At 39.0% G+C, this 22529-nt stretch overlaps 1 protein-coding gene and 1 non-coding gene across 20 annotated transcripts in view; one reads left to right on the top strand and one right to left on the bottom strand.

Annotated features, from left to right (window-relative positions):
• The window catches only part of LOC105484741 (protein phosphatase 1 regulatory subunit 12B), a 238801-nt gene that overhangs the window by 174324 nt on the left and 41948 nt on the right, over positions 1–22529 (bottom strand). The gene's annotated exons all lie outside the window — the stretch shown is intronic.
• Positions 4996–5099, top strand: LOC112427255 (U6 spliceosomal RNA). The gene has a single exon (XR_003018763.1). It is a non-coding gene; the product is annotated as a U6 spliceosomal RNA (small nuclear RNA).

The raw sequence follows: 22529 nt of genomic DNA, 5'->3' as shown, positions 1-22529 counted from the left end.
ACTTAGGCCTGGGAGGTCGAGGCTGCAGTGAGCTGTGAGCACTGCTGTCCAGCCTGGGTGACAGGGAAAGACCCTGTCTTGAAAACAAAAACAAAAATAAAAATAAAAACACACCACTTGTGCATCTGCTTCAGGTGTGAGATGAACTAGCCACTTTTTAAAATCAAAATAACACCATTTTTACTCAAAAGAATAACCAACAAATTGTGATAATTCGGACTTGAAAATGAACAAAGTAAGCCTGTCACTCCAGAGAAAATAATCAGTATGTGTTGCAACAAAATTCGACCATCAAAGTGAAGATAAGAATTCCGGAAACAGCTACCACCATGAGCTTGACAGCTTCCCAGTATTCACTTTTCTGATAAGGTCTGTCTATCTATCAACAAATCTGATTTGTTGATATTATATAATGAAATGTATTTAGATTTGTAAGATCTCTATAACTCAATCAACCTATATTTTCCAAATAAACAAATGCATGGTGTTAGAAAATCACGCATGAAGTAAAAGATTCATTTAAAGTACAAGTTAGACTAATGCGTTTTAATGTAAGAGAGTAAGAAAAGTCCATTGATATGGTTTCAGTTTCCACACTGCACGGACATTTAAGAAACTCATGTCTTAAACTACCATTTCCAAAACTTACATTTAAGAAACTATCAGGTTGGGTGTGGTGGCTCATGCCTGTAATCCCAGCACTTTGGAGGCCGAGGTAGGTGGATCACCTAAGGTCAGGAGTTTGAGACCAGCCTAGCCAACATGGTGAAACCTCATCTCTACTAAAAATACAAAAACTAGGCAGGTATGGTGGTGCATCTCAGCTACTCAGGAAGCTGAGGAATAAGAATCACTTGAACCCAGGAGGCAGAGGTTGTAGTGAGCCAGGATGGCACCACTGCACTCCAGCCTGGGTCACAGAGACTCTGTCTCAAAAAAGAAAAAGAAAAAGAAAAAGAAACAAACCATCACCTGTTGGAGTTTGGTATAATATCCAAGAAAAACATCTACAATTGTCTGAACAGACTATTAAATGGTCCTCCCTCTCCCTTTGAGAGGCCACATTTTATATACTTTCATCAAAATAATATATCACAACAGATTGAATACAGACATTAAAATAAATTTGTAAAAACATAAAACAATATCATTATTTTTAATTATGTCATTTATATTAACACGTAATCAGCGTCATTGTTGCTTTAAATGACTTAATAAGTACATATTTAATAACTACATATTTTAAAAATTTCTCAGTAACATATAATAATCAATACAAACAAAGTCCTGGTTAAATTTTGGGAGTCCTAAATGATTTTTTAAGTATAAAGGAATCCTGAGATCAGTTTGATAACCACTGTCTTTAATCAAACACACCAAAAGATATTTCATGGTGATAATGAACTATTTAAATGGCAAAAGATTACTGTGGAAAGAATTAAAGTTAGAACTCTAGAGGGCCCTTGTAACTACAGGACTTATGTAGTACATATCATACCAAAAGAACTTACAGGAACTCCCTTCAGAGATAAACCTCATATCAATCCTGCCTAGAAGGGGATGAATGAAAAAAGGGTGATTTCATTTAGATGAAAATTTAATTAGATAACTTGGTTACAAACAGCATCTTTGTTATTTTTTTCCCAAAATATTTGATACTTCTTTTATAGTTACTGAGATTAGCTAAAAATGCCAATCTAGGTTTGATTTGATGCTATATAATATATTCCTCCAATCTGACCTTCTGGCCAATCTGACTTTTATAGCCAGTATTCATAGTGGTCTAGTTTTCTTTTTTTTTTTTTTTTTGAGACGGGGTCTCGCTCTGTCGCCCAGACTGGAGTGCAGTGGCCGGATCTCAGCCCACTGCAAGCTCCGCCTCCCGGGTTCACACCATTCTCCTGCCTCAGCCTCCCGAGTAGCTGGGACTACAGGCGCCCGCCACCTCGCCCGGCTAGTTTTTTGTATTTTTTAGTAGAGACGGGGTTTCACCGTGTTAGCCAGGATAGTCTCGATCTCCTGACCTCGTGATCCACCCGTCTCGGCCTCCCAAAGTGCTGGGATTACAGGCTTGAGCTACCGCGCCCGGCCTTTAGTGGTCTAGTTTTCAACAGCAGCTCCAGAAATTATATTTCTTCTATGATGTTTTCTTAGATTTATCAACTTCCACAAGTATATCCCATTCTTTACCATGTAAAATGTTTAATAATTATTCATATTTACAAATAGTTCATAAGTATGCTTATCACTAAATTGGTCATATATTGTATGTCTGCCCATTTGCAATCCCATATGGCAAGGTCTAGCCAACTTCTCGCAGAGTACCTCACTAAAAACTGTAAATAAACATTTTTATTTTATTTATTTTTCTTTTTTGTAAATAAGCATTTTTAAGTAAAAAAAAATGGAAGAGGACACTTTCAAAAAGGTACTGAAGTCCAAGAATAAAAAAGTATTTTAAAGGTTGTGCTAAAAACACTCTTTGCCCTTAGTAATACTCCTATATCAAGAAGGCCAAATGTGCCGTCTAAACCTGTGTAGGCCAGGACAGCTAGGTCAATTGCTTCTTGCTGGGTTGCAAAATTTCTTTGGCTCTGAAAGAACAATCTAAAAACTTAGCTCTAATGTCCACACCACTATCAAGCAGACTTTTAGAAGCCAATGTTTTCAAGATCATTCTTTGGCCTTTAAAGACAACAGCAGCCACATTCCAGAGGCCCTAAAATAAGCCCAGCTAGTCCAGGTATCAAATGGGAGAAAACTTATCTTTTCTCTTTCCTCCCCTCTTACTTCTTTCCTTTTCTTAATCTCCTTCACCTCATCACTACTTCAGTTCTCCTCTTTCAAATTTTGTGATATTGTGTCTTATAAATCTCAAATCCTTGATACAAAAAAATTTCTGAGACAGGGTCTCGCTCTGTTGCCAGGGCTGGTCATTAACTCTTGGGCTCAAAAAGCCTCTGTCTCAGCCTTCCAAGTAGCTGGGACTACAGCTACATGCCACTACAGCCAGTTTGATACAAAATTTTATGGGAATGACGCTGTAAGGAAGTTACAACAACAAAACTAGCCTACTCTAAAAATGTAATTTAGCGATCATCAATCTGTGAAGAACCATCTTAGAGAAAATAAAGGAGGCCAACTGTCTAAATCATTCCCCATACCCTCCACAAAGTGAAGGATGGTATATTGTTTAAAACAGTTTTGGCTAGGCATGGTGGCTCACACCTGTAGTCCCAGCACTTTGAGAGGCCGAGGTGGGAGGATCGCTTGAGTCCAGGAGAACCTGTGCAACACAGTAAGACCCCATCTCTATTTGTAAAATAAATAAAAGCACCAGCTTTGGAGTCAGACAGACCAGGGCTTGCATACCAGCTCTGCTGATGCATACAACCCACAGTGGGGTATCTAACCTAACTATAAGCATATGTACTCATCTATAGTATTGGGAGTACCACCTACCTTATAAGGTTTTGTAAAGATTAAAGGAGATAAGCCCTTGGAATTGTTCCTGACTTTGTTGTTGTTAAGGCAACAGTGTAACACACAGCAACTGCCTCAAGGGGAAAAAAAAAAAAAAACTCAAAAAGTACTTATTCCTCACTGATCATAGCCCTCCCCACCCCCAGTACCTTACAGAAGGAAAGTAGTTTGGTTAAAAATGTCTTTGAACTAGCAAGATTCTGGAGCTTGTTTGTAAGTCTAACTGCAGAAAATTCCCTCTCTAATGTTCAGAATCCCATGGGTTCTTAAATTCAGGAGCTATATGAATAAAATAGTATGCACCCAGTTAAGGTGGAAGAGAATCATCCTTGTAGGTAAGACCAATCAAGAGTTGTAGGACACTCACTCTCATTAAGCAACTTGGAATAACTGTTCTCTTGCTCTCTCTCTGGTTTTGTTTTTGTTTGTTTATTTGTTTGTTTGTTTGCCTCCAGAAGAAGGAATATGACTAAAGCATGGATAAGAGACTAAAGCATGGATGAGAGACACATAGTTCCTGAAAATCTTCTCCAGTGAATAACGACTAAATTTAGATGCCCTTCTGCCCACTCCATCTGCAGCTGCGCTGCTGACTCATTCACAACTGAAACATGGTAGATGAGCAGATTCGCCCACTTACAAAACTGTGTCCAGGGACATGAACTTCAACACCATGCCTCTACACAGCGCTATGCTAAACCTTCCAGAGAGATAGGTCTTTCCTTTTCTTGGGAAGCAGGCTAAACAAGCTTTTGATGTTACCCATGATAATGGGGAAATTCTTTGCATTTGACTTAGATTCCTTCTGATGTAGTTTAAGCCATTTCCTCCTATTTTGCATTCCTGAAGACATATCAAAATTTACTAAAGTAACAACATGTTCTAAGCTCCTTAAGAAATAGAGATATAACTTAATTACTAGTATAAAGGAACTATTTAGAAAAACTGCCAGGTAATAAATTAAAGCTTCCTAACATCAGCACGTCACATTTGTCTGGCAATGACAATCTCCAAGGAAAAATACTTGATTTTACCAATAATCTGGGGAAAGAGCACTGTGATCTCACTACTGTACCTGATACTGCTCTCTTCATATCAAAGGCAAAAGTGGCTGATGATCAATCAGGGCCAGGGTTAAATCTGGCAGTGCAGAGAAGGCCTCACAAAACAAAGCCTCCTCGGTTCCCAAAATAGCCTGCAACTGTTGCCAGCAGCAAGTGCCAGCTTTCAGAGCTGACCTTGCTGTTGTGTCTCAGAATATCACGAATACTACCTGCCTTGGCCTCAGAACAACTCTTCCCCATAAAACCCAGCTCCAGGTGTCTGGGCATATGTTACACTAGAAGCTGGGCTTAGTGCAGCCTAACACCTACTTGTTTGGATTTTTCAGCCCACGCTTTTCTTGATTTCAACAAATCATGTGGACAAAATTGTTGAGGGAGTATATCAAAAAACACTACCAAAAGAGTAAAAAGGCAGTCCATAGAGTGGGAGAAAATTATTTGCAAATCAGTGCTCACTTCGGCAGTACATATACTACAATTGGAACAATACAGAGATTGGCATGGCCCCTACGTAAGGATGACAAGCAAATTCATGAAGCATTCCATATTTTTTATAAGCAAAAATATATGTATGTAATAAATTTTTTAAATTTGCAAATCATATATCTATTAAGGGATTAATAGCCAGAATATATCAAGAAATCCTAAAACTCAACAACAAAAAATAAACAACCAGATTCAAATATGGGCAAAAAAGATTTGAATGGACACGTCTCCAAAGATATACAAATGGCCAATGAGCACATGAAAAAATGCTCAATGTCACTAATTATTAGGGAAATAAAAATGAAAACTACAATGAGATAGCACCTTATACCTATTAGGATGGCTATTATCAAAAAAACAAAATAAGTCTGTAGTCCCAGTTATTTGCGAGGCTAAGGAGGGAGGATCGCTTGAGCCCAGGTGATCGAGGCTGCAGTGAGCTATGATAGCACCACTGCACTCAAGCCTGGGCAACATGCAAGACCTGTCTCTAAAAATAAATAATAAAATATAAAAATAAAATTTTAGCATGCAAGGAAATATTTTTAAAGTGCTGGCTGGGCACGATGGGTCACACCTGTAATCTCAGCACTTTGGGAGGCCGAGGTGGGTGGATCATGAGATCAGGAGATTGAGACCATCCTAGCCAACATGGTGAAACCCCATCTCTACTAAAATACAAAAAATTAGCTGGGCGTGGTGGTGTGTGCCTGTAGTCCCAGCTACTTGGGAGGCTGAGGCAGGGGAATCGCTTGAACCCAGGAGGCGGAGGTTGCAGTGAGCCAAGATCGCACCACTACTCTCCAGCCTGGTGACAGAGGAAGACTCCATCTCAAAAAAAAAAAAAAAAAAAAGTGTTGGCAAGGAATTAAAATCCTTGTGCACTGCTCAGGGGAATGTAAAATGGTATAGCCTCTATGGAAAACAGTATGGAAGTTCCTCAAAAAATTAAAAATAGACTTACCATTTCTATTTTCTATTCAAAAATAGGATTCTTCTGGGTATATACTCAAAATAATTGATGCCTGTCGTAATGGCTCATGCCTGTAATCCTAGCACTTCGGTAGGTTGAGGCGAGTGGACTGCCTGATCTCAGGAGTTCAAGACCAGCCTGGGCAACGTGGCGAAACTTTGTCTCTACTGAAAATACAAAACATTAGCCATGTGTGGTGGCATGCGCCTGTAATCCCAGCTACTCAGGAGGCTGAGGCACAAGAATTGCTTGATCCCAGGAGGTAGAGGTTCCAGTGAGCAGAGACTGTACTCCAGCCTGGGGGACAGAACGAGACTCTGTCTCAAAAAAAAAAGAAAGAAATAATAATAGTCATAATTGAAAGCAGGGTCTCTCAAAGAGGTATGTATACACCCATGTTCACAGCAGCCTTATTCACAACAGCTACAATGTGGAAGAAACTGAAGAGCCCATTGATGGGTGAATGGATAAGTAAAATATGGTATATACATATAATGTATATATATACCAGAGGGAGTACGGCCCTGATAACACCTTGATTTTAAACTTCTGGCCTCCAGAACTGTGGAAGAATGATTGAATAATTTTGTTTTAGGCCACCAAGTTTGTATTAATTTGCTGCAGAAGCCACAGGAAACTAATAAACTTGCCATAGAATAGGGAATCAGGACCTAGAGAGTCTGCCATATCCTCAATCCTTACTAATAACTGAAAATCACAGCTGTAACTGATCCCTTCTTTGACAGATGAAAAGTGATCAATAAATTTATCATACGACTTTTTAAAAGACAACTACATTAAGTAGAAAGTTTTAGAAACTGTTTAACCAATCTCTGGCTCAAATAGCAAAACCCTGAAAGAACTAATCATGGTTCTCACATGAGGCATTTTACTGAAGGTATTCTGGCTGAGGACTGAAACTGGGATAGAAATACTGATTGATGAGGTCCCTGTGAAACCCAACATTTCTAAGTTCAAAGTCCCCTTGTCCCAACTAGGCGGCCAAGAAATCATATGCCAAGAAATTATACAGCTGTCCCTCAGTATCCATAGAGAACTGGTTGCAAGACTCCCTGTAGATACCAAAATCCACTGAGGGTCAAGTTCCTTAAATAAAATGGTATAGTATTCGCATATAACCTATGCACGTCCTTTCAAATACTTTATATCATCTCTAGATTACCCAAAATGCCTAAAATAATGTAAATACTACGTAAATAGTCATTATACTATACTGTTTTTGTTTGTATTATTTTTATTAATATTAAATTTTTATTTTTTATTTTTCCCAAATATTTTCAATCTGCAGTTGGTTGAATCCATGGATGCAGAATCCACAGATACAGACGGCCAGTGGTACAAATAAATTAAAGGTGATAAAGGACTCAGTAAATCTGGCAATCTCCACCATCGGATCTTCACTACATGAAGGCTTTAACCTATTAGTAGTTAAGATTGACTGATCCAGAGCTTCAGTCAGTCCTTCCAAGTACCTGTCTCTTCATTCCAATCATGATATAATATAACTATTGCTTAAGTAGGAATCATCACAGCAGTCTGCTCCAATATGACAGGTGACCCCAGCAACTGTCTGCACTGTGTGAAAGACTCATAACCCCATTGGCAGAGACAGTTTGGCTCTCAAATGATGAGAACTATATCTGATTATGTACTCAGTGATCAGGCAGGCTCTGGACACAGAACTGTACCCTGTCAAGAGAGACAGCCAAGAGAGCAGAAGTAAAGAATTTTCCATGAAGTGTCATACTGATTAAGATTTTGTTCTCAGTAAACTGGCATATTACCTCAAGACTGCAAATGCTTACAAGTTGGGACCAAAGAACATCTTCCTTCAAGTAAGAGCAAGCATCATATTGCCTAAGGGTTAACAGTACTTACGTGTCAAAAATGTGTTCATTTTGGATTCTAACAAGCACTTCGCTTCAAATAACTTTTCCCTCAATCTTCTCTATTCCCCATGCTTTTATTCACCTAAATGAAGAAAAACTCATTCGGCTGTCTTACAATTTGGCAACTTTTGCACTATGGTTATACATGTCTGATCTCTTATCATCAAATCATGTTTTTTTGAAAGTTGAGGAGAAAGAAGATGAAGAATGAGATCAGAAAATGAAATCTGCATTTTCTCAAAGCTCATGAGTCATCTTCAAACAGAAGTTGTATGTTCCAGTCTCCAAATCTCTACTTTGTTACTCACTGATAATTATAATTTTGAGGAATAAATGTGGCCTACTAATTGTGATAAAAATCCCAAGTATGACTTTCTTTCAGATCAAAGGTGAGATAGCTGAGTAACTCTGACACTTGAATATAAGAAAGTCCTGTTGAAATTGCCTTCTTACAAATTCTGCACATAAGAGCTAAGACACACTAAGTAATGGAATGATACACCTTTACAGACTTGATCAAAGACATTCCTTGGAAAAAGTCTATTATAACAAAGCAGTAAAGGAAAAAAAGAATATGGAAGCTGGAGAGATAAGCATTAGGACTTTTCATGTTACAGATAAGAAACACAGCCTTGGAAAAGTTAAATGATTCTTATTTAAGGTCATATATTCAGTCACAGAACCACCTAAATGCTTTCTACCTACCAATTTAGAGGTGATCGAAATAGAGTTCATGGCCAGGGTCAAGAAACTACTTGCTTCATGGAACATTTTCAATGCTTAATATCATCTCCCTAAAAATAGCTTTATTTCAGTATATACAGTGTTAACTGATATTAGTCTACACCTCCAAAAATTTTATATGAGAAATGTGGCCAATTGGTCAATTTAGGTTGGTTACTCCTAACTAGATTAAATGCAAAACACAAAGATCTCATTAAATAGCTTTGGTTACCACTCTGTTTATTAGCATGAGTCTGGATTAGAAACCTCCTTCCTATCTTGGCTACCTGTCTTAATCACAGCCCCCCAGTGGTCTACCCTGCTGCCAAGTTGACATGTACAGTAAATTGTTGTCCCATGGAGAGGGATTTTTCTATTTAACTCCAGATCACTCTGTGCCCATAAACAAGTATTTCACAAGCCACAAGAGCACAGCCTGAAAGCTACGGCATGGGCAATGCTCCATAGCTATTAAGTAAGTCCAGGGAAAAGAAGGAAGGCAATTCTGGGATCTGAGTTGAGTAAGGAGTGAATGCCACAAAGAAATTACAGGCAGTTTAAATCTGCAGAAAGTATAAATCAGCACACCAAATATTATCCCTAAAAGGAGATATTAAATAAAAGGTTATTATTTTTCCCAGCATATTTTCATTGAGTTTTATATAGTCAAAGCTAATAATATATTATTAGTCCATAACACTTATTGTCATGTCCTCCCAGAGGTAGAGTACTACATGGTAGAAGACATGAGAGAAAGCAGTTAAATAACCCTACGCAGTACAGTATATAGTTAAGAGCACAGACTATGAAGTAAGACTTCCTGAGTTCAAATCCCAGGTCTACCAGTTAAGTAGTTTTGTGTTCTCGGAACAAGTTATTTCGTCTGCTTCGGGTTTCTCATCTGTTAAATTATCATACCAATCATAAGAACTACTTCATGGGGTTACAATTAGGATTAAATGAGCTAATGTACATAAAAACACTTCGTGCCTGGCACACAGTTAAATGTTATGTGTTAGCTGCTATTATTATATTACCCTTGTATAACCTCCAGAGTTAACAAGGGACCCTCCTTTCTACACAAGAGCAAAAACGATATACTTAAACATAAATATAGTTCTACATAAGTAATGTTATACTTAAATATAAATATGAGCTCTATGTAAGTTCCTGTACATGTAAACAAATCACAGTCAGGTTTCATTCATAAGAGATGAAAGTTAATTAAAGCTAGGATTAGAGGAAAGGAAAAACAATGGGCCAGGGCTCCTATAGCTGACTCCTATAGCTGGTAAAGGAAGTTGAGGGGCTTTAGACTGCGTTTTACCATAACAGAGTCACTGGCTGCTGAGGGTCCATCAAGTCTAATAGTTAGCACAAGCAGAAAATCTAAGAAGATAAAGTTCTGGATCTGACACTGACTCACATTACCAAAGAACAGGTTAAGAATTTGTCCCAGTAATCAGTGTTCCCTGACTGTAATGTGCATTTCCATTTATTCACATAACAAATATTTACTAAGGCCTGTACTATGCCAGACATGGTCCTCAGGTGGAGATGCAGTAATAAAAAATGATTAAGACTTTACCATTTAGTGGTGGAAAGAGACATGTAAATGATACAATGCAACAGAAATAATCACTAATATAAAATGAGAGATAAGTACAAAGTGTTGTAGTACAGAGTACGAAGTTGCTAACTTGGTCCAGGAGTGACAGGAAAAATCTCCCAGTATAAACATTATTTGGGCTGGGTGCGGTGGCTCACGCCTGTAATCCCAGCACTTTGGGAGGCCAAGGTGGGCAGATCATAAGGTCAGGAGATCGAGACCATCCTGGCTAACACAGCGAAACCCAGTCTCTACTAAAAAAATACAAAAAATTAGTCGGGTGTGGTGACACACGCCTGTAGTCCCAGCTACTCAGGAGGCTGAGGCAGGAGAACCACTTGAAGCTGGGAGGTGGAGTTGCAGTGAGCCAAGATGCACCACTGTACTCCAGCCTGGGTGACACAGTGAGACTCCATCTCAAAAAAATAATAATAAAAATTTAAAAAATAAAAATAATTATTTAATTGAGTTATAAAGAAGAAAGAGAACACTGAAACAGCAGCAAATGAAGAGATCTGAAGCAAAAAGAATAACATAGGCAAAGGTCTGGAGGAGAGAGAAAATGTCCATTTTTTGGAATAGTGAGAATTCTATGCATGCATAGACTAAGAAAGGGGTGGGGACATGCATAAAAATTTAAGTAGGGCTTCATTTGCCATACTGAGAAATTGGAACTTTACCTTATAGGCTAATGGAAAATAGAGGGAATTGTGGCTGGTAGGGTACGTTGACAGTCATGAAGGTCCCTATATCCCATCCATGATAAAGAGTTTCACTCACCTTTATCCTGAAGACAACAGAGAGGTATTGAGGTTTTTAAACCAGAGAGTGATACTATCAGAATTGTATCTTAGAATGATAATTACAGTGGGAATATGAAGATTGAACCACTGGGAGGGAAAACTCATGAGAGACACCAGTGAGGAAATTGTAATCCAGGCTAGAGAGGATGAGGTCTTGAAGTAAGGTACTGGCAGCGAAGACATTGGGGAGGACATGGATTTGAGAAGTACCCCTGAGGTAGAATGAACTGAACGGGGTCACTTATTAGAATGTCAGTGGTGAGAAAGGATAACATGGAGATTGTTAAGAGCTTAGGACTGTGGGTGAATTGTGACACCACTTAGACAAAACAGGGAATATAAGGAAGTCTTAGAAGTCTTTTCTGTTTCTGATTCCCAACTAGTGCTAATTTCTCTTAAAGCCTAAGTGACTTACACTCAGGAACTATATTTGAGCAGCAAACTAACAAGTACCGTTGCCCTTTCCATATTAAATAATCCTAAAGTGAGCCTAGAGAAATCAGTGCCAACCAGCCCAGCCTCACAGCTGTTCCCTGCCCCACAGCAAAGTCCTGGTTGGGTCAGTGTCATGAATACCATGGCATGGGCCTGGCAAGGCATTACTGTACAGCAGCCCACACAACAGGGGAATTGAGGTTACAGTATAAGGTCTCTGCTACAGCTGAAATCTCTTTAAAGGCACGTGTTAGTGATAACAATGGTAACTTTACAACTCAAGAGGACACCCCCAATTTCTTCTCGAAAATTGAAATCTTTGGAATAGAAAATGAGTTGGTAAATCAAAAATAGACTGTTTGGCCCATATGGTATTTTAAAATTAAAGATTTTTTTGCACACAAAAATTCTATATTTGAAACTCCTTTTAAAAAATTAGATTACCTTACAACACTGGGGCCAGATTCCCACAAAGCAACAACTGGTTGGAGTTGAGTGGCAGCCGCCTTCTTTAGGCAGAACATGCATTTCTCAGTGCCCTAGGCCCCATCTCTCTCTACTGTGTTATACCAAGCCTGCTTTATTAATTTATATTACCTGCCCATCCCCTTTATTTTCCCAAAAAATTTTATTATGAAGATGTTCAAACACAGAAAAGTTGAAAGAAGTTCACAGTGACCCACCCAACCGCATATACCCACACAAGCTATCGTCCACCATTAATGTTGTACTTGCTTTGTCATGTATGCATCCCTTCATCCATTCATCACATTTCAGACATTAGTAATAATTTCTCCAAATACTTCACTATAAACTAGAGTTCAATACCTCTTTACAGTATTATTTTTCTTTTGAAGTAAAATTTACATATAGTAAAAAGCATAAATATTAAGTATACATTCATTAAATTTTGACAAATGTCTGTATATGTTACCTCTCATTGTAGGTGTTTGAGTTGCATCTCTCAGGCATCTGACTCCTTGGACAGAGAATTGTTTTTCTACATTGCTCTGACCTAAGCATTGTCTGAGGCCAAGGAAATGCTGGCTATGAGCAGAAACATAGTTGACCTCTCTTAAAGCTGTACCTTGTTTCTGCTAGGCCTTAACAGTCCAAATCTGGGTATAATCAATTTTGGATATCTGATAATATAAATTCACTATTGAGGCTGAAAACAGAAGACACACTAGAGATTAAGACTTTAGAAATCTAAATAACTTGTTTTTTTTCCTGAAAGCATCAAGCACAATGATACAACAAAACATGGCCTATAGTTCAAACTTCAGACTGCTACGTCCTAGAAGAAGGGAAGTAGAATGAAAAATACAAACCAATAAATAACACAAACATCCCTTGAGGTCACAAATAGAAGAGTTAGATTCCACTCTCCCTGACTAGCTTAGTGGTAGTACCAAGGTAACAAGAAAAGCTTCTGTGATTTGGTTGGTAAGAGAAGGCATTCCTAAGCCAAGGAAAATATCAGGAATAGCAGAAAGGTAGAAACCTCATGTTCCAAAAGTAGAATATGGACAGGTAAAAACCTGAAAGGGACTCAAGATTCACTGTTAAGGCAAAGGCTTTCCACACAGCCTGGCAAAGCAATGGCATCCCTTTATGGAAATGAAAATGAGAAACACCCCCTGTCTCCTTTGACGGTAAATGCTTACTTATCTGCAATCAAATCCCAGCCTGCTGGAGCACTTCGCTGGCAGGGTGCTCAGACTTAAGTGAAGCTTGCCAAGACAGAAAATTTCAGATGCTCCCGCAGAGGCACCAAAGGTTAAGGAAAGAGTGTGTGTTACCTTGCTTTCAATCTGTCTCAAATGTCTCATTTATAGAGTGTCCTCAAGCCCAAACTCTGAACAACTGTGTATGTAGGACAGAAGTAGAGGAGAAATTTCAGAACAGAATGGAAGATGTTATAAGATGCTGTACAGGCAAAAGAGTCTGACTTTAATGTCACAGCCCATCCTAATCTTTCCACAGCTAAGTTTCCTAGCTATACAAGAGAAACACCAAATTTAACCTTTTTTTAATTTCAGGGTTGATGTGAGGACACAAGATGACAAATAAGAAAAGAGACTTTTAAAAAGATAACTAGTACATAACTCCAAGTATTGCTATTAACGTATGATATTCTTCGTGTTAATTAATAAAACAAAATATACTGTGAGGCAGTAGAGTGCATTGATTTAGAGCAAACTTTCTCTGTAAAGAGCCAAATAGAAAGTATTTTATTTGAGAGAACAAGGTGAATGAATTGCTTGAGGCCAGGAGTTCAAGACCAGCCTGAGCAACATGGCGAGAACCTGTATCTCCAAAAAAAAAAAAAAAAAAAAAAATTTAAAATTAACCAGGCATGGTGGTGCATAACTGTAGTCCTAGCTACTCAGGAGGCTGAGATGAAAAAATTGCTTAAACCCAGGAGGTCAAAACTGCAGTGAAGTATGATTGTGCCATTATACTCCAGCATGGGTGACAGAGCCTGACCCTGTCTCTAAAAAAACAAGAAGAAAAAAGAGAAAAAAGAAAGAAGTACTTTATGCTTTGCAGATCATAGTCTCTTGCAAACATTCAACTCTGTCATTATAATTTAAAAGCAGCTATAGATAGTACTAAACCAATGACTATAGCTAGGTTCCAGTAAAATTTCATGGATACTAAAAATCTGAATTTCATATAAGTTTCACATATCACAAAATATTTTACTTCTTTTTCAGCTAATTAAAAATGCAAAACTATTTTTGGCTTATAGGTTGTACAAAAACAAGCAGTGAGCAGGATTTGGCCCATGAGCTATAGTTTGCTGACCCCAATTTAGTGCATTGGCCAGAAAGTTTGAATTCAAATGTCAGCTGTGGAACTTAATAGCTATAAGACCTTGTATTAGTTACTTAACTTCTTTCTGCCTCAGTTACCCCATCTATAAAATGGAAATAACAGTAGTATTTATTTCTCAGTATTATTATGAAGATTACATAACTTTGTACGGGCACAGCAGTTGGAACAGTGTCTGGCACAACTTAACTGCTCGTGCATATTGCTGTTAGCTATTATAAACCATTTCCATAACAATCTCTAACAATTCTGCAAGTGTGCCACACTCACATGCTGTTTCCTCTGCCTGGAATGCATTTTCCTGCTTAGAGCTTCTACATGGTCTGAAAGACTTAGTTTAAACATTACCTTCTCTATGAAGCCTGCCTTGATTATTCTTCTCATCCTAGCAGATACTAGCCACTACCACCAGTTTCCCATTACCTATTGTAGTATATTGGATTTTATTGTAGTTATCTTTGATAGGTCAAATTCTCAGCAAGACTCCTTGTAAGTATGTAAGTAGTATGACTTACTAATTGTATCCCCAGAGCCCAGAATAGTGCTCTACACACACAAAGAATGTATTTGCTTAATGATATGAACAATACAGAAAACAAGCTAATACATTAATAATGAGGATAGAAATCTCCTAGTTATGTGCCATAAAAAGGAACAAAATCATGTCCTTTCCAGCAGCATGGATGCAGCTGGAAGCCATTATCCTAAGTAAATTAACACAGGAACAGAAAACCAAATTCTCCATGTTCTCACTTATAAGTGCGAGCTAAACATTGGGTATTCATTGGCATAAAGATGGCAACAGTAGACACTGGGGACTACTAGAGTGGGGAGGGAGGGAGAGAGAAAGGGAGAGGGGCCAGGGAGGAAAAACTAACTGTTGGGTACTATACTCACTAACTGGGTGATGGGATCAGTCATATCCCAAACTTCAGCATCACACGATATACTCATGTAACAAACTTGTACATGTACCCCCTGAATCTAAAGTTGAAATTATAAAAAATAAATGAAATAAGATCTTTTTAACCCATCATCAAGGAAAAACACATCGGCCGAGCACAGTGGCTCACACCTGTAATCCCAGCACTTTGGGAGGCCGAGTTGGGCGAATCACGAGGTCAGGACATCGAGACCATCCTGGCTAACACGGTGAAATCCCATCTCTACTAAAAATACAAAAAATTAGCCGGGCACGGTGGTGGGTGTCTATAGTCCCAGCGACTCAGGAGGCTGAGGCAGGAGAATGGCTTGAACCCAGGAGGCAGAGCTTGTAGTGAGCCAAGATCGCGCCATTGCACTCCAGCCTGGGTGAAAGAGCTAGACTCCATCTCAAAAAAAAAAAAAAAAGAAAGAAATCAGGCCAGGTGCGGTGGCTCACACCTGTAATCCCAGCATTTTAGGAAGGCAAGGAGGGAGGATTGTTTGAGACCAGCTTGGACAACAAAATGAGACCTCGTCTCTACAAAAAATTAAAAAATTCTCTGGGCACGCTAACACATGCCTGTGGCCCCAGCTACACAGGAGGCTAAGGCAGAGGGATCGCTTAGTCCCAGGAGAACAAGGCTGCAGTAAGCCATGTATGCACCACTACACTCCAGTCGTAGGTGACAGAGCGAGACCCTTTCAAAAGAAAAGAAAACAAAAGAAAAGAAAAGAAATCTCCTAGTTATATGACAAATGTGAATATAATTAAATATGAAAATAATTTCTAATATCCTATTTTGAGTAAAATTGACCATGTTAATATCCATCCCCAGGCATATCCAGTGAGCATCCAGAGTTTGTCTTGGTACTATTATTAGTTGGTAGCAGATATCTTAGAATCCACACACTGATCATCACAACACTAGCTTTTAGAGATTCAAAAGCTCATCTCCCACCTGAATTTACAAAAAAAAAATCTGTGTTTAGTAGTGAGGGGAAAAGGAAATAAAATAATGAAATGTGAAATTTCTACCAATATAACAATGTATATAGCGAAAAGCAAGAAGTTAACAGAATGAAAGCCCTTTTCTGAGCCTGCTCTTAAACTCTTAAGGAAACAGTTAATCATCAAAAGGCTTCACCAAGGCCATTGAGAGAAGTATGCTTTCTCAGCTAGTCAGGATTCTAACTAAAACAGAGTTACTTGGGCAACCTAAGACATTACCCTTGCCACTCTCAACCTGCCAAGGGTGTTGTGCCCCTTTGCTTAGACTTCTGCCAGGCAAGCTATGATACTGTGCCCAAATGATCCTGTGCCAGACACAGCAATCCCTCTGACAGAAGGTTCCTTGTGTCTACTAATTCTAGGCTAACCAGCATGCCTGGCATACTGTCTCTGAAAAAAATCAAAGCTGTTTTGGGAGAACGGGTTAAAGGAGGAAGGGAACTCCAACAACTAAATAGTGAATATCTTCCAAAAGGCAATTTAATATCATCAAAATCAATATAATGCTATAATAACGAAGAGAGTCCAGTGAAGATTCAGATCGCAGCCCCTAGGTGACACTAACATGGCAGTGAAGATGAAGTAGGAGCTTTCCATTTTCTAAGTTTTCTAAGTTAATGTAACATATGTAAAAATCCCAGCTGTTTGCTGTGGAAATAATGACATCAGAATCAGTTTGTCCTCGGGTTTTTGGTTTTGCTTCTTTTGTTTCCAACGTGTGTGTGCATGTGTGTGTAATACACTGGCTGAGAATTAGCCATTTTTCCAGAGGTCTATTTCCCTCTTGCAGAGCATGAGATCATATACTATGAGAATCTGCCAAATTTAAGGAATTTGGCAAACTGTCGCCTAAAAAAATCAAACATATAGAAAATACTTTTTAGCTGGGTGTGGTAGCGCACGCCTGTAGTCCCAGCTACTCGGGAGGCTGAGGTGGGAGAATCTCTTGAATCCGGGAGGTGGAGGTTGCAGTGAGCCAAGATTGCGCCACTGCACTCCAGCCTGGGCAACAGGGCAAGACTCCATCTCAAAAGTAAAAAAGAAAATATTTATGTTAGGACTATGCTGTATTCTTGCCAATGCCATTGTTATTACTACTACCATTGTTATCATGATTTTCTTCGGTGCCAGAAAATACCTTCATGTATAGTATTTAATTATCGCTGAATTTGAACATTCTCATAATTGCTAACTCATGGGATAGTAACTTTAGACACACTATTATCAACAATTTTTTTCTTCCAACATATTATTTTAATATATCTGATTACAAGGATTGGGTTTTCTTATATTTTAGAGCTAGATTAATTTCAATGGAATAATATAAGTTATAATGCCATCCTTTCTTCCAAAAAACTCAAATTTTAAATATATCCCCATGTGTCTTCCCAAAAGTCCTCTAAGGAAGGGAGAGGTTGAGGAATATCATAATACTGGTGACAGCAGCCAATATTTTTCTGGTCTATTTGAAGCTGGGCATGTGGACAAGACCTGGCAAGAGAGTAGTGTGAAAAGACAGCCTACCACAAAGCTATGAGAAATTCTAGCATTTAAAAACCATGTAGGAAAGGATAAGCAAGCAAAGGTGGTATAACCAGAGAAGAGAAAAGAAAAAGAAATTTGTCATGGAAGCCATAGGATGAAAGGGTTTCAAGAAAGAGAGAGTGGTTGATGTTGCTAACAGTCAAGTAAGCTAAAGAAAGGAAATGTCAGAATTAGTAATGTAAAGGTCATGAAGGACCTGAGCTTGAAGTGTTTCAGTGCAGTAATGGGGCAAGAGCAAGATAAGAATGGAATGAAGAGTGAAAGGAAATGAGAGCATTGATAAGTCTTGAAAAATGTGGCTAAGAAAGGGAGGAAAGAGACAGAGTGATATATGGAGGCCAGGAAGGGGTCATAAAATGTTGTTGTTGTAAAATGAAAGAGGCTTGAGCATGTTTAATTACATTTGGAAGCATTCACACGAAAAGAAAAGGTTGGCAAATAAGGTTGGATAGCGTGAGTTTAAAGAGAAAGGCTCCAAAACAAAGACAGAAGGATTAGCCTTAAATGGGAAAAACTCTCCACTGCAATAGGAGGGAAGGAAAAGAGAATGCCTCAGACATAGGTAGAGTGGTTTAGAGATAAAATTTGAGCCTGGGCAACATGGTGAAACCCCATCTCTACAAAATATACAAAAATTAGCCAGGCATGATAGCACGCACCTATAGTCCCAGCTACTTGAGAGGGTGAGGTGAGAGGATCACTTGAGCCCCAAAGGCATCGCTTGCAGTGAGCCTAGCCTTGCAGTGTGACACTGCACTTCAGCCTGAGTGACAAAGACAGACCTTGTCTCAAAAAAAAAAAAAAAATAACAAATAAGAAATTCCCATCTAATTTCTCTGTTTTCTATCCTATCTATGAAGTAGCAGTAATCACAGTAGTAACAGAGGTAGTGGTAGGAGCAATAATATAAGTTAATATTTATTAAGGGCTTACTATATATGGGTGAAACACTGCCCCATATATGTTAATTCATTAAATCCTCCTAGCAAGCTAATAAGATAAATATTACTATTATTATCATCATCATCATTTTTAGAAGATTAAGTAACATGCCCAAGGTCACATGGCTAAAAACTAACGAGCCAGCATTCAAATCCAATCAGTCTAGCTCCAGAGCATAATTCTGAGCCATTTTATTATACCAATTCTAAATTTAACAACCTACAGGGCAGTAGAGACTTTCACAAGTCTCATGTTAAAGTACTTGTTAAAAGGGTTTTTTTGGTGCAGTGATAAAGACAAAAGCCAGATCAGAGTGGTTGTGGAGTAGGAAGCAAAGCAGTAGGAGGTGATATCGACTGTTAAGAAAAAGGGAGGAAGTAGAATGGTCAGAAGGGTGAGGAGCATACAGAAGAATGAAATGACCATTCCAGAGAAATGAGTGAGTTGGCCAGGGACACACGACTGGGTTTCCACACAATGGAAAGGATCTATTTGAACTTGGTGACCATCATGGTCACCAAGACCATGGATGGTCCCAGCTACTCGGGAGGCTGAGGTGGGAGAATCTCTTGAATCCGGGAGGTGGAGGTTGCAGACCAAGGATCTATCCATCAAATAGATCCTTTAAAGAAGTAAATGGGAAAAAGAATTGGAAGTCCCAATTAGAACTGGTTATAATAGCAGTGATTGAACTAGCAATTCCATATTATGACCAAAAAGCCAGATGCATTAGAGTAGCAGCAGATATAGGTGAAATTTGTGTCATGGGTACAACTGTGGAAATGGGTGACAGAGCAAGGTGGAGGGAAAAAATCACCCAAATGAGAAACATTTTCAGGAACAGTCACCCAAGTGAATGTTGGATGATTTGATAGCAAAATGAGATGGAGAGTAAGTTGTGAGCTAAGTCTTTGATGAATGAGGGGGTTAAAATGTGGCATGAAAATCAAAGGAGCAGCAGTATTTTATTTTTATAAGACGGTATAGGAAATAATGCTCAGGAAGTGACAATGGGGAACAACATGGTCCTAATACTACTTCCTAACACTCAGTTATGTGAGACAAATGAAACCTAAACCACTTGAGAGGGCTTAAGTCTATGACAATAGCAGAACTAACGCTGTGGGTTTCTAACTTCCAAACCAAAGCTCCATCCACTATCAGGTATACTGTAGCCTTTTTCTTCAAATTAATTTTCTTTCTTTCTTTTTTTTTTTTTTTTTTTTTTTTTTTTGAGACAGAGTCTCACTTTGTTGCCCAGGCTGGAGTGCAGTAGCATCATCTCAGCTCAGTGCAACCTCTGCCTCCCGGGTCTAAGTAACTCTCATGCCTCAGCCTCCCAAATAGCTGGGATTACAGGCACCCACCACCACACCCAGCTAATTTTTGTATTTTTAGTAGAGATGGAGTTTCACCATGTTGGCCAGGCTGGTCTTGAATTACTGACCTCAGGTGATCCACCCACCTCAGTCTCCCAAAGTGCTGGGATTATAGGCATGAGCCACTGGGCCCAGCCCAAATTGATTCTCTTCTCTTCTCTTCTTCCTTCTTTTTTTTTTTTTTTTTAATTTTTTTTTTTGAGACAAGAGCTTCACTCTTGTTACCCAGGTTGGAGTGCAATGGTGCAGTCTCGGCTCTCCACAACCTCCACCTCACAGGTTCAAGTGATTTTCCTGCCTCAGCCTCCTGAGTAGCTGGGATTATAGGCATGTGCCACCATGCCTGGCTAATTTTGTATTTTTGGTAGAGATGGGGTTTCTCCATGTTGGTCAGGCTGGTCTTGATCTCCCAACCTCAGGTGATCTGCCCGCCTCAGCCTCCCAAAGTGCTCGGATTGCAGGCATGAGCCACTGTGCTCAGCCCCAAATTGATTTTCTTAAAGTAATCTAGTAACACAGAGTATATTTTTATTGTTAAGAGAAAATAAAATCTAACTACAATTTGGTATATATCCTGCTAATATACTGTCTAGATACTTATGTGCTTACATGTACTTTTCATATATCTTTCAGAATTTTTTTTTTCTTTTTTTGAGATGGAGTCTTGCTCTGTCGCCCAGGTTGGAGTGCAGTGGCATGATCTCGGCTGCGATCTCGGCTGGTGCGATCTTGGCAGTGGTGCGATCTCAATGCCACCATGCCCGGCTAATTTTTTTGTATTTTTAGTAGAGATGGGGTTTCACCGTGTTAGCCAGGATGGTCTCGATCTGACCTCGTGATCCGCCCGCCTCAGCCTCCCAAAGTGCTGGGATTACAGGTGTGTGCCACCACACCTGGCCATCTTCCAGAATTTTTAAAAGTGTAAATGGGGACATATTACATGTACTTCAGTGAGTTTTTCTTTCTATTTACAATATTCTTATAGAATGTTCTTGTGTAGTGTTAATACAGGTTTATGTAGGTCCTCTTTTGATTTTTATTTATTTATTTTTTAGAGACAGGGTCGTGCTATGTTTCCCAGACTGGTCTGAAACTCCTGGCCTTAGGTAATCCTCCTGCCTTGGCCTCCCAAAGTGTTGGGATTACAGGAGTGAGCCATCATGCCCAGACCTGGGTCTACCTCTTCTGTTCATAACAGCAAAAGATTTCCATACTGTGAATATCTAACCATTCCCCCATTTATATAAATTTAGGTTTTTCCTAATTTTTTTTTTACTATAAACAAGCAATAAAAGAACATTTCTGTACATACACCTTTCTGTACATGTGCTAGAATAAGGAAAGAAGTAAAACTTAGGAGCCAAATTATCTGCATATATTTTTATAAATTCTGCCAAACTGCCTTCTGAAAAGGCTTTGCCCTTTTACAAGACAGTTAAGTGTACCCATTTCCCCAATTCCATATCAATATATATGCTTGAAAGAACTAATTCTTTTGGTTCAAGGAAAAAAAAAGAACTAATTTTTAAATTTCTGTTAAAGAATTGAACAACAACAAAAGAAAAACACGAGTGTTTCAATTTGCATTTTGCTAATTAACAGTGAAATCTGAGAAGTTTCTCATGTGTTTTGAAATTTTTTTAAATGTTAAAACAGCTTTACTGAGATATAATTCACATACCACACAACTTGTCCATTTAAAGTATATAATTTCAGGCTGGACACAGTGGCTCACTCTTGTAATCGCAGCACTTTGGGAGATCAAGGCAGGTAGATCACTTGAGGTCAGGAATTCGAGACCACCCTGGCCAACATGGCAAAACCCTGTCTCTACTAAAAATACAAAAAAATTGGCCAGGCTTGGTGGTATATGCCTGTAGTCCCAGGCCCTTGGGAGGCTGAGGCATGAGAATCACTCTAACCCGAAAGGTGGAGGTTGCAGTGAGTTGAGATCGCACCAGTGCACTCCAGCCTAGGCAACAAAGAGATACACTGTCTTTGGAAAAATAAATTAATTAATTAAATTTAAAAAATATAATTTCAAAGGTACTTTTTTTTTTAAATTATAGTCATAGATAAGTGAAACCATCACCACAGTCAATTTTAGAAAATTGCCATCATCTCAAAAAGAAGCCCTGGGGTCAGGCACAGTGGCTCACACCTGTAATCCCAGCACCTATGGGAGGCCAAGGCAGATGGATCACTTGAGCTCAGGAGTTTGAGACCAGCCTGAGAAGCATGGTGACACCCTGTCTCTAGCAAAAATACAAAAAATTAGAAATTAGCCAGGTGTGGTGTGGACCTGTAGTCCCAGTCACTTGGGAGTCTGAGGTGGGAGCATCACTTGAGCCCAGGAGGTGGAGGTTGGAGTGAGACAAGATTACACCATTGCAGTCCAGCCTGGGA

The sequence above is a fragment of the Macaca nemestrina genome, chromosome 1 (genome assembly GCF_043159975.1).
Source record: "Macaca nemestrina isolate mMacNem1 chromosome 1, mMacNem.hap1, whole genome shotgun sequence".
NCBI lineage: Eukaryota > Metazoa > Chordata > Mammalia > Primates > Cercopithecidae > Macaca > Macaca nemestrina.
This window is presented reverse-complemented; position numbering and strand designations above follow the sequence as displayed.